Source organism: Melanotaenia boesemani, chromosome 22 (genome assembly GCF_017639745.1).
Source record: "Melanotaenia boesemani isolate fMelBoe1 chromosome 22, fMelBoe1.pri, whole genome shotgun sequence".
NCBI classification, from domain to species: domain Eukaryota; kingdom Metazoa; phylum Chordata; class Actinopteri; order Atheriniformes; family Melanotaeniidae; genus Melanotaenia; species Melanotaenia boesemani.
In genome coordinates this window covers 1,983,535-1,996,255 of record NC_055703.1, presented here as the reverse complement: position 1 = coordinate 1,996,255, position 12,721 = coordinate 1,983,535, and the positions used below count along the sequence as shown (strand labels likewise).

At 42.8% G+C, this 12,721-nt stretch overlaps 1 long non-coding RNA gene across 1 annotated transcript in view; it reads right to left on the bottom strand.

Annotated features, from left to right (window-relative positions):
• Nucleotides 1-8,216, bottom strand: part of LOC121633835 — a 17,121-nt gene extending 8,905 nt beyond the window's left edge. Inside the window, exons 1-2 of the long non-coding RNA XR_006009128.1 lie at nucleotides 8,203-8,216; nucleotides 6,925-6,929 (exon numbers count right to left, since the gene is read on the bottom strand). This is a non-coding gene — a long non-coding RNA (uncharacterized LOC121633835). The remainder of the gene's footprint in view (nucleotides 1-6,924; nucleotides 6,930-8,202) is intronic.
• Nucleotides 8,217-12,721: the final 4,505 nt, after the last annotated feature.

The window sequence follows — 12,721 nt, the reverse complement described above, 5'->3', positions numbered from 1 at the left end:
CTTTATACTGGGTTTAAAAGCTGCTACAGACTGTTTTATACTGGGATTAAAAGCTGCTACAGACTGGTTTATACTGGGATTAAAAGCTCTTACATACTGGTTAATACTGGGATTAAAAACTGCTACAGACTGGTTTATACTGGGATTAAAAGCTGCTACAGACTGGTTTGTACAGAGATTAAACGCTGCTACAGACTGGTTTATACTGGGATTAAAAGCTGCTACAGACTGGTTTATACTGGGATTAAAAGCTGCTACAGACTGGTTTATGCTGGGATTAAAAGCTGTTACAGACTGGTTTATACAGCGATTAAAAGCTGTTACAGACTACTTTATACTGGGTTTAAAAGCTGCTACAGACTGTTTTATACTGGGATTAAAAGCTGCTACAGACTGGTTTATACTGGGATTAAAAGCTGCTACAGACTGGTTTATACTGGGATTAAAAGCTGCTACAGACTGGTTTATGCTGGGATTAAAAGCTGTTGCAGACTGGTTTATACTGGGATTAAAAGCTGTTACAGACTGGTGTATACTGGGATTAAAAGCTGTTACAGACTGGTTTATACTGGGATTAAAAGCTGTTACAGACTGGTTTATACTGGGATTAAAAGCTGCTACAGACTGATTTATACTGGGATTAAAAGCTGCTACAGACTGGTTTATACTTGGATTAAAAGCTGTTACAGACTGGTTTATACTGGGATTAAAAGCTGCTACAAACCGGGATTAAAAGCTGCTACAGACTGGTTTATGCTAGGATTAAAAGCTGTTACAGACCGGGATTAAAAGCTGCTACAGACTGGTTTATACTGGGATTAAAAGCTGTTACAGACTGGTTTATACAGCGATTAAAAGCTGTTACAGACTACTTTATACTGGGTTTAAAAGCTGCTACAGACTGTTTTATACTGGGATTAAAAGCTGCTACAGACTGGTTTATACTGGGATTAAAAGCTCTTACACACTGGTTTATACCGGGATTAAAAGCTGTTACAGACTGGTTTATACTGGGATTAAAAGCTGCTACAGACTGGTTTATACTGGGATTAAAAACTGCTACAGACTGGTTTATACTGGGATTAAAAGCTGCTACAGACTGGTTTGTGCAGAGATTAAACGCTGCTACAGACTGGTTTATACTGGGATTAAAAGCTGCTACAGACTGGTTTATACTGGGATTAAAAGCTGCTACAGACTGGTTTATGCTGGGATTAAAAGCTGTTGCAGACTGGTTTATACTGGGATTAAAAGCTGTTACAGACTGGTGTATACTGGGATCAAAAGCTGTTACAGACTGGTTTATACTGGGATTAAAAGCTGTTACAGACTGGTTTATACTGGGTTTTAAAGCTGCTACAGACTGTTTTATACTGGGATTAAAAGCTGTTTACAGACTGGTGTATACTGGGATTAAAAGCTGTTACAGACTGGTTTATACTGGGATTAAAAGCTGCTACAGACTGATTTATACTGGGATTAAAAGCTGCTACAGACCGGTATTAAAAGCTGCTACAGACTGGTTTATACTGGGTTTTAAAGCTGCTACAGACTGTCTTATACTGGGATTAAAAGCTGTTTACAGACTGGTTTATACTTGGATTCAAAGCTGTTACAGACTGGTTTATACTGGGATTAAAAACTGCTACAGACTGGTTTATACTGGGATTAAAAGCTGCTACAGACTGGTTTGTGCAGAGATTAAACGCTGCTACAGACTGGTTTATACAGCGATTAAAAGCTGTTACAGACTACTTCATACTGGGTTTAAAAGCTGCTACAGACTGTTTTATACTGGGATTAAAAGCTGCTACAGACTGGTTTATACAGAGATTAAACGCTGCTACAGACTGGTTTATACTGGGATTAAAAGCTGCTACAGACTGGTTTATGCTGGGATTAAAAGCTGCTACAGACTGGTTTATACTGGGATTAAAAGCTGCTACAGACTGGTTTATGCTGGGATTAAAAGCTGTTGCAGACTGGTTTATACTGGGATTAAAAGCTGTTACAGACTGGTGTATACTGGGATCAAAAGCTGTTACAGACTGGTTTATAATGGGAATAAAAGCTGTTACAGACTGGTTTATACTGGGTTTTAAAGCTGTTACAGACTGTTTTATACTGGGATTAAAAGCTGTTTACAGACTGGTGTATACTGGGATTAAAAGCTGTTACAGACTGGTTTATACTGGGATTAAAAGCTGCTACAGACTGATTTATACTGGGATTAAAAGCTGTTACAGACTGGTTTATACTGGGATTAAAAGCTGTTACAGACTGGTTTATACTGGGTTTTAAAGCTGCTACAGACTGTTTTATACTGGGATTAAAAGCTGTTTACAGACTGGTGTATACTGGGATTAAAAGCTGTTACAGACTGGTTTATACTGGGATTAAAAGCTGCTACAGACTGATTTATACTGGGATTAAAAGCTGCTACAGACTGGTTTATACTTGGATTAAAAGCTGTTACAGACTGGTTTATACTGGGATTAAAAGCTGCTCCAAACCGGGATTAAAAGCTGCTACAGACTGGTTTATGCTAGGATTAAAAGCTGTTACAGACCGGGATTAAAAGCTGCTACAGACTGGTTTATACTGGGATTAAAAGCTGTTACAGACTGGTTTATACAGCGATTAAAAGCTGTTACAGACTACTTTATACTGGGTTTAAAAGCTGCTACAGACTGTTTTATACTGGGATTAAAAGCTGCTACAGACTGGTTTATACTGGGATTAAAAGCTCTTACATACTGGTTAATACTGGGATTAAAAACTGCTACAGACTGGTTTATACTGGGATTAAAAGCTGCTACAGACTGGTTTGTACAGAGATTAAACGCTGCTACAGACTGGTTTATACTGGGATTAAAAGCTGCTACAGACTGGTTTATACTGGGATTAAAAGCTGCTACAGACTGGTTTATGCTGGGATTAAAAGCTGTTGCAGACTGGTTTATACTGGGATTAAAAGCTGTTACAAACTGGTGTATACTGGGATCAAAAGCTGTTACAGACTGGTTTATACTGGGATTAAAAGCTGTTACAGACTGGTTTATACTGGGATTAAAAGCTGCTACAGACTGATTTATACTGGGATTAAAAGCTGCTACAGACTGGTTTATACTTGGATTAAAAGCTGTTACAGACTGGTTTATACTGGGATTAAAAGCTGCTACAAACCGGGATTAAAAGCTGCTACAGACTGGTTTATGCTAGGATTAAAAGCTGTTACAGACCGGGATTAAAAGCTGCTACAGACTGGTTTATACTGGGATTAAAAGCTGTTACAGACTGGTTTATACAGCGATTAAAAGCTGTTACAGACTACTTTATACTGGGTTTAAAAGCTGCTACAGACTGTTTTATACTGGGATTAAAAGCTGCTACAGACTGGTTTATACTGGGATTAAAAGCTGCTACAGACTGGTTTATACTGGGATTAAAAGCTGCTACAGACTGGTTTATGCTGGGATTAAAAGCTGTTGCAGACTGGTTTATACTGGGATTAAAAGCTGTTACAGACTGGTGTATACTGGGATCAAAAGCTGTTACAGACTGGTTTATACTGGGATTAAAAGCTGTTACAGACTGGTTTATACTGGGATTAAAAGCTGCTACAGACTGATTTATACTGGGATTAAAAGCTGCTACAGACTGGTTTATACTTGGATTAAAAGCTGTTACAGACTGGTTTATACTGGGATTAAAAGCTGCTACAAACCGGGATTAAAAGCTGCTACAGACTGGTTTATGCTAGGATTAAAAGCTGTTACAGACCGGGATTAAAAGCTGCTACAGACTGGTTTATACTGGGATTAAAAGCTGTTACAGACTGGTTTATACAGCGATTAAAAGCTGTTACAGACTACTTTATACTGGGTTTAAAAGCTGCTACAGACTGTTTTATACTGGGATTAAAAGCTGCTACAGACTGGTTTATACTGGGATTAAAAGCTCTTACACACTGGTTTATACCGGGATTAAAAGCTGTTACAGACTGGTTTATACTGGGATTAAAAGCTGCTACAGACTGGTTTATACTGGGATTAAAAACTGCTACAGACTGGTTTATACTGGGATTAAAAGCTGCTACAGACTGGTTTGTGCAGAGATTAAACGCTGCTACAGACTGGTTTATACTGGGATTAAAAGCTGCTACAGACTGGTTTATACTGGGATTAAAAGCTGCTACAGACTGGTTTATGCTGGGATTAAAAGCTGTTGCAGACTGGTTTATACTGGGATTAAAAGCTGTTACAGACTGGTGTATACTGGGATCAAAAGCTGTTACAGACTGGTTTATACTGGGATTAAAAGCTGTTACAGACTGGTTTATACTGGGTTTTAAAGCTGCTACAGACTGTTTTATACTGGGATTAAAAGCTGTTTACAGACTGGTGTATACTGGGATTAAAAGCTGTTACAGACTGGTTTATACTGGGATTAAAAGCTGCTACAGACTGATTTATACTGGGATTAAAAGCTGCTACAGACCGGTATTAAAAGCTGCTACAGACTGGTTTATACTGGGTTTTAAAGCTGCTACAGACTGTCTTATACTGGGATTAAAAGCTGTTTACAGACTGGTTTATACTTGGATTCAAAGCTGTTACAGACTGGTTTATACTGGGATTAAAAACTGTTACAGACTGGTTTATACTGGGATTAAAAGCTGCTACAGACCGGTATTAAAAGCTGCTACATACTGGTTTATGCTAGGATTAAAAGCTGTTGCAGACTGGTTTATACTGGGATTAAAAACTGTTACAGACTGGTTTATACTGGGATTAAAAGCTCCAGCCTCCAGAACCAACAGTATTATAATAGTAACGGAACAACGGAAAAGATAATAATTCTGATACTGTTGGAAAGTCAGTTTATATACTTTTTAAATGGAGCCAATTTTGTAGGGAAAATGTGGGATGAGCAGCAGAGTTGAGGATGTGGCCTAAATCTTCTTTGCCTCCTGGAACAGCTGATTCTGCGGTTACCATAACTACATTTCATCGTCTGGCCTGTTTGTGTTGGTTTCAGCAACATGTGCATTGGAACATGGACATGTTCAGCAATGAGTCCAGATTCTGCCTACAGCAGCTGGATCGCAGGGTCAGTGTGTGGAGGAGACGTGGAGGACGCTATGCTATGTAACATCTGGTGGCGGCAGTGTGATGGTGTGGGACAGAATCTCTCTCACTGGATGAACAAGGCTGGTCATCATTGGAGGAAGTCTCTATGCAGAGACATGTGGAGATAAGATTCTACCCTCCATCACTGACCCCACAGAGTAGGATTTTATTCTCTCCAGAGGATGGAGGACCTGACTGAGGTCCTGACCTCAACTCGTTGATCCCCTCCAGAGGATGGAGGACCTCCTTTAGATCTGATATGTTAGGAAAGCAAAACAACACATGGATGTTGCTTGACTGTGAAATGCTGAGTTCACACTGAAGCGTCTTCTTTCCACAAGGCCAGATGTGCATACCATGCTACGAGCTTCGCCTTTCCTAAAGATGTCAGCTGAAAGCTAAATGTCTTATTGTGGGCTTCCTTTGTTAAATCTGGATTTCACTGTTGGTTAAAGTTGGTCCAGACCAGATTTTTTAGGTTTAGATTTAAATCTACAAGGTTGTGCATCATGTTATTGTTAGTGTTACTACCTTTCATTCATGTGGATCTAACGACAGTTGGCTCAGCTGTTGCAGGAATCTGATGTTTATTTCCAGCTCCAGCCTCAGCTTTCGCTAGCACTGGAAGTCTCACATGTGGCTGCACTAAATGCACAAAGCTGTTGACATAGCCATAATTATTTGACCTGCTTTCTCCGGGTATTTGTGCTGCATCCTGTTTGGCATAAATTCTTCAGGCAGCATGAATTCTCTCTATGTCGCTGCAGCAACGAGCTAGCTAGTGCTGAAACAGATCTTGGGATTAGTGAGTGGGTCAAAGTATTGTTTTAATCTGGTTTTGGCTCCGTGACCCTGAGTGGTGCAGAACCGACAGATGGCTGCAGCAGAGCTGTGTGTGTGGGACACACTATTACAGACTTATTACCATCATCAGTTACAGTGGATGAAGCTGGACACTGTTAGTGGTTGAGCCTCAGGGCCCCCTTTTTATCGACAGTCCAGCCCCCCTGATCCTACAACCACATGCACGCTGATGCTTACAAAGAAATGTGCCCCCAGAAAAGCTTTAGTTTACTGGCTGCTTCTGGGTTAAGGGTGAGGCACATCTCGCCCTGGGCTGGACCAGGTAACGGTCAAGTTACGACTATGGTGGGTAATGAAGAGAGACCAGGAAACTCTGCAGTCTGCTTCAGGTGATTTCAGCTTTTAGACGGATGCTGCTTTAATAAAACATCTCATACAACAGGCGAGTAGTTTAGTTACCAGCAGGCTTTTCTGTGTTCAGGATGAGACGTTTAATAACTGGTTGGCTTCATGCTGTCAGAGGCTCTTACTTTCAGACACATTGTGGTCTCTCTTCATTACCCACAATTGATCGTAAGTTGACCGTTACCTGGTCCAGCCCAGGGCGAGATGTGCCTCATCATATTTTCTTGTGTTATTTATTTTAAATCTCTGTCGTTGATTCATCATTATTTACTACTTTCACAAATTTGGCAATATCCAGCTAGCTGTGCATAAACATTTAGCCTTTCTGCCCCCTGCATGGTTTCCTTTAACATCAGGAAGCTTTGTGCAGGCATGCTTTGGCAGTTTCAGCATTTTTAAACCTTTCCTAAAAAACTGAACAGGAAATAAAGAGAAATATGTTAAATCCAGTGAAACACAGGCCTCAACATGTTTTAAGCAGCTGTTGTTTCCAGAAAAGTCTCAGAATCACAGAAACACACACAGGATCCTCAACAGGGTCACAAATGTGATCGAAGGTCCACACTCTTAACACACTCTTAACACACTCTTAACACACTTTTAACTTCTGCAGCTACAGTTAGGATACCAGAATGAAGCAAAACACTTTGGTTTTTAAAAAGGTGTAATTGGAAGTAAATTATTTTGTTTGTATCAAGGATCCCCATCAGTCCTCCTGGGTGTCCACATCTAAAGCCACAATGCAAGAAATGACCTTCAAACAACTCACACCCCAGCCCACCCCATACTCCCATTACCCCACCCCTAAAAGCCAAGACATGACCCACACCCACATACAAACTCAAGCTCTACCAAGAAGAGACCCAACAAATGCTTCTGTCCAAATTAAACTAAAAATCACAAAATCGATGCAATTCATGTCGTCTACAAATCAGATTTATAATAAAAGCAATAAAAATGACTCAGTAAAAAAGAATCTCACATTAGAACTTAGTTTAAATTCTGCATGTACTGTTCAGAGTTTTCAGGGACCAGGGAGGTGGTCCTGCATGAACATGGTCCCTGCACGGGACCGAGCTCGCCGTCGGGTGGACATATGAAATATTTCAGTAGAAACGTGGAGGCTGAGTCCTGCATCGCAGCAGCGCTCGCTCGGGATGGGAAGTTTGTCCCGGTCTGGACAGATAACAGACAGAACTAACCAGGGTTTAACCCGTCTCATGAAAAAGCACATCTTCCTATTTTAGTAGCAGTTTTCTGTTGAGACCACATTAGTTTCTCATCAAGGGTAACACCCAGAAGCTGGGCTTCGTGGACTTGCTCTAGAGAAAAACCTTCATAGGGATGGACAGAGTCAGATCATCTTTTAGAGCCTGATTAAAACAGAAAGTTCTGCTCTTTGTTTCTGGTTAAATTTACAACTATCTCTATCTTAGATACAGTCAGATCACCTATGTGGACCCAAGTGTTGGTTGTCAGACATCTGTGTTAAATGGGAGCGTACGGTGATGCTGGCATCCGTTTAAGGGCTGCAAGGGCTCAACCGGCAGAGAGAAGAGCTGACCCACATTATGGAGGATGTACAGCAGGCAGCGTCGTAGCTTAGAGCGCTGGAGTTAATTTTAGTGCCTCATCTCTCTGCCTCGTTGCACAGACACGCACTGCAGTGAATGCTGCGGTTCGTTATTCACGCTCATTTTATGTTGATGGACATATGAGAACGGGATTATATACAACTGTGGAAGGAGGCCCAGTTTTATTATATAATAACTCATTTATGTGGCACTCCATTGTACAGTGTTGTCATGGCCACCGTTGTGGAAAACATCACATCCCACTGTTTCCTTGGATGCTTTTCAACTCCTGCATGTTGAACTGAAGCTTGTGACGGTTGTTGTGACATCCTGGTACGACTGTTGGCTCAGTGAGCCCTTTGCTGGTGTCCAGCTTACACCAGAGATGCTGGACAAACGAGGACTTCCATCCAAGACCAGGACCTGGATGGCAGCTGGTGTTTACATGACCAGCAACGTCTGGTAACTGGGTGTCATCGGATAATTGTAATAATCTGATCCGATGTGTCTGTGTGTTCTACATTTTCCAGTCCATTATCAGATTTATTTCGTACGTAGTGCTGTAACTTCCAGTTATTTTCAGGATGTCTGTTCTTTGTTAAACATGGCGATGCCTACTAGGGCTGGGCAATTAATTGAATTTTAATTGCAATTACAATCTGGGTTTTCAACGATCATCAAAATGAAATGGTCCGATTATTTTTTGTCCTTCGATTTGTGCTGTTTTCAAATTGAGCGCAGCTTTCATTGCAGCGCTTTGCTGCAGACTCCTCCCACTGCTGCAGACTCCTCCCACAGCCCGACCGCTTTAGTTTTATTCAGAACGAGTTGCAGACACCTGGACACACGGGAGGCGGCGTCGCTCCTTCTCCATCATTTTCTATGTAAACTTGCGCGAGGAAGCGAAAATCGTTGCCCTCCTCCAGCCAAGCGACAGGCAACAGTCATGCATGTAAAATGTCGCTTTCGTGCACGCAGACGTGCACACGGGGGCTTGTGACGCAACACAAAAAAATAGAAAAATGTTCAATTTTTGTGAGTCGCAACTAAATAATCCACCAGCTCCCAGAGTCACAGAGAGACAAACGTTATAAACAAACAGAACTTTTTTCTCAATTAACACAGTGAACAATCCGGGATTTAAGAAACTCATCAACACTTTGGACAAACGGTATCACTGCCATCTCACCACCATGTTAGTGGACTGTCTCTTTCTTCCCTGTATGATGAGGGTAGAGAGGGTGTTGTGAAAGACGTGGTGACAGTCTGATGTTTCGCCACCGCTACGGACCTGTGGTAAAGCCGCACCAGAGCCGTATAGAAATGTCGCGCTACATTTTATTGACGTGGATTTCAACGTGAAAACGAAATGTCTCCAATTTTTTATTTATTTAGTCGACATTACCACAGTAAACACTTTAAATGCCCCCCCCCCCAACCTCTCATCTATAATTGTGTTATATACTCGAGATCTCAATTTCAATCAAAATAATCATGATTATCATTTTTCCCATAATCGAGCAGCCCTAATGCCTACTCTCTGTGAGAGCGAGAACTTTCTTTTTCTTCTTGCAGCCTTGAGAACAAGAACAAAGTTCTCGCTTCCTGCGTAACCGGCTTTAGCTGTAGCTGCTAACATTGGAGCTAACATGCTGCAAAACAGACTGCAGGAAAAGTTTAAACCTGGTTTATACGCAGACTGCTGCTGCACATTATTTTTCTTTTCAGTTCCACCCTGAGCCCGTTTACATCACCAGCACCAGATACCTGACCGGATGTTTTTAACGTCCTCTGAAAAAAAGGCAGTAATGCGATATTACCTTTCAGAAGTGCATGTAGACTAGTGGTAGCCAACCTCTTTTGAACCACACAACAAACAGAAAACACATTCAGATATCATTAAAAGTATTTTGTAAGTTGTAAAGCTGTGGCAGTAAATGTATTTCCCTACCTCGATGAGACTTCTGGCATTGGGAGGAGGCAGTTTGTTTCTCGTAGTCAGGGCAGTAGTAGCTGGTTGAAGCCTCTGGCAGTCCACAAGGTGAATGTCCATCATTGTAGGTCTCTGGTCCGACCTGATGATTTTCATGTGAGAGAAAGCAGCCTCACACAAATTTCCAAAAATTCCAAAAATTCCAGTCACATCGTTGGGATGTTTTAGTTCCATCAGTAGGTTCCAGAAGTCTCTTTTCTTGCTAGGTGTTGCCCTGGATTTATTCTCCATGTCATTTTGCAGGTGAGAATCTCACTGCCAACAGCAGAGCAGTCCAGTTCAAACAGTGCTGCTCCACTTTGATGTCCTCCCCAAACGGAAAACAGGTAGCTGGCAACAGGCTCAGCGGATGTAGGAAAACACCTCTAAGTTCTGACCAGATGCTCTGAACTTGCTGAACTTGCTCCTAACGTGCAGTCAGCTGTGCAGAAGCATTGCCATGACGCTGGAGTTCTGCTTGCATGTGAGGAATGTTTTGCAGGTCACAGCGTTGCAGCCCACTGAAAACAGTTGAAGTTGCTTTTATATGTATTCACCCTGGAGCTTTAAACTGAGCATGTCAGTAAGATTTGTCCGCAACGCAATATTCTGCCTGTTCTTAAGACTTCAGAAAGTCTGATTTCTGGCAACAACTCACTGAACCTCCAAAACTTCACCTCCATCCATGTTCTGCATCTGTCTCCTCCAGGTGAGCTCTGAATATCCTTCTCTATAGACTCTTGACCCGAACAGAGCATGCTGTTTCCATAGCAACATCTATCTCTTCTTTCATATTTAAAATCTTCCCACACAATGCCAATGAATAATGCAGTGATAATTAAGGATGTCTGGGAACGATTACAGTGCAATGAACCCACGAGTGTGGCCTCCCGCTGCCGGAGCACCGTCAGCTGTTATGGATGAGCTTGAAGAGAGACAGTTGGCTCTTGTTAACAACCTCCATGGAAGCGTTGAACACATCTTTGCCTCTTGTTGGCCTGTCGATGGAAAACTGTGAGCAGCTCTTCTTTGGCCTTCATGCCTTTCCTTTTCCAATGGAAACACAACTGAGCCACATCCACATATCAGTCGACTCACTGAGCTGGAGGGAAAGCACTCACATGCATCAATGTCCTCCTCCACCTTCCGCCATCACCTCGTGTTATACGACTCCAGGATAATTCATGTCCTTAATAGTGGCAACAAGTTTTGTTCTTAAAATAAGCGTGCATCTGCAGCCTCAATGAACGCTTCTTTCACAGCTTATAGTCTCCTAGTTTGGTGCACTGCTGTCCTAGGTACGCCGCTCCAGAAGCCTCGTCTTTGGTACGTCTTCGGTAGGACCGCTTCAGAAGCCACGTCTTCGGTAGGGCTGCTCCAGAAGCCCCGTCTTTGGTACGTCTTCGGTAGGGCCGCTCCAGAAGCCCCGCCTTCGGTACAGCTTTGGTAGGACCTCTCCAGAAGCCCCGTCTTCGGTACTTCTTTGGTAGGGCCACTCCAGAAGCCCCCTCTTCGGTACGTCTTCGGTAGGGCTGCTCCAGAAGCCCCGTCTTTGGTACGTCTTCGGTAGGGCCGCTCCAGAAGCCCCGTCTTTGGTACGTCTTCGGTAGGACCGCTCCAGAAGCCCCGTCTTCGGTATGGCCGCTCCAGAAGCCCCGTCTTCTGTACGTCTGCTCCAGAAGCCCCGTCTTAGGTACGTCTTCGGTAGGGCCGCTCCAGAAGCCCCATCTTCGGTACAACTTCGGTAGGGCCGCTCCAGAAGCCCCGTCTTCGGTACGTCTTTGAATGGACTTTGAATGTGAGTAAAGAAAAAAAAAACAAGCCTCCTCCCACTGAATGAAAATTTTAAGTTTTTGACTTTTTGGACTCTGCCATGGGGCTGCACAGTGGTGTGGTGGTTAGCACCACAGTCCTAATAGCAAGGTCATTGGTTTGATCCTGGGTAGGGTGGAACAGCAGCCTTTCTGTGTGGAGTTTGCATGTTCTCTCCGTGTATGCGTGGGTTCTCTCCGGGTTCTCTGGCTTCCTCCCAACATCCAAAGACATGATGTTAGGTTAATTGATGTCTAAACGGTGCGCATACGGTTCGTGCACACTTACTACTGCTTGTGCAGTCTATGCAGACTGCAGTCGACTGGTCGGGCACCTCAGATGTAGACGCTTCTGACCAGATGATTACAGTAATCTGATTACCTGTTATTAAATGGGCTCAGTAACTTGAGGTATCTGGTGGACAAATGTGACCTGACCAGTTTACAAGTAGGAAAGAACTACCACTAGGAGCTACTAAACTTTAAAATGGCTGAGATTCCCCGGATGCTACTGGGAAAGCTTAGCTAGGTGAATGAAAGTGTTCTCTCCTGGTGCTCCAGCTTCCTCCCTGAGTCTGAACTGACCCCAGGAGTCGGTGGGGGTGTTGGGCTCAGGACTGATGACTCTTCCAGCCTCTGCTGGGATAGACTTCCTTCCCCATAGAGCTCTGGCTGTATTTATCTGCACACTCCAGACCAGATAGCATGTTTATTAGTGTGATGTGGAACGGGAATAAGATTTATTTCCACTTTATTACACTATGCATCCTGTTTTCATGCTTTTGGTCTTTGTGGTAGAAACATCAGACGGACGCAGTACGCTTACTTTGCTGATGGATCAGCTTTAGATCAGCTGAGCAGTTGCAGCTTATCATAAGCGTACAGCTGCATGTCCTTCTGCTGATGACATGATCCAGTAAGACAGGTCCACAGGGGTCATCGCGGAGGCACTTTGGTTGCGACTGTTTTTTTTTAGCTTAACATGAGTATATGATCAGAAAGGCTGAGAAATGATTCCAGTTT